Genomic DNA, 455 nt, shown 5'->3' with positions numbered 1-455 from the left:
GGCATCTCACTTTATCCTTTGAAGTTCAGAATGATTGGCATCCATAGGAACTCAGAATTCAGATAATGTTATTGATTCTCCTAGTTAAGAATTATGATTCTTGAACATAGCTACTTTGTGAGTCTTGGCTGTGGCCCAAAGCACTCTGTCTTCCAGTATTACCACCAGATACATACATGCCACAGACACATAATTGGGTGAACCTTTTCAGATTGTGACTCAGCTTTGCTAGAGTCCCCAATCAGAGGTGTCCAGGGTTCTTAAGCACACTCTTTTTGCTTTGGATCACAACTTTCTTTCTTTCTTTTTCTCTAAAATTTTTTTTTGAATCACTGCTTTTTCTTGCTTCAAGAATCAATTTGATGATTTTTCAAATCCTCAATAACAGTTCTCCTTTTCCCTCATTCTTTCAAGAGCCAACAATTTTAACATTCTTAAATCAACAAATTCAAAAG

This window comes from Arachis duranensis, chromosome 8 (genome assembly GCF_000817695.3).
Source record: "Arachis duranensis cultivar V14167 chromosome 8, aradu.V14167.gnm2.J7QH, whole genome shotgun sequence".
NCBI lineage: Eukaryota > Viridiplantae > Streptophyta > Magnoliopsida > Fabales > Fabaceae > Arachis > Arachis duranensis.
Note: the sequence above shows the minus strand (reverse complement) of the source record.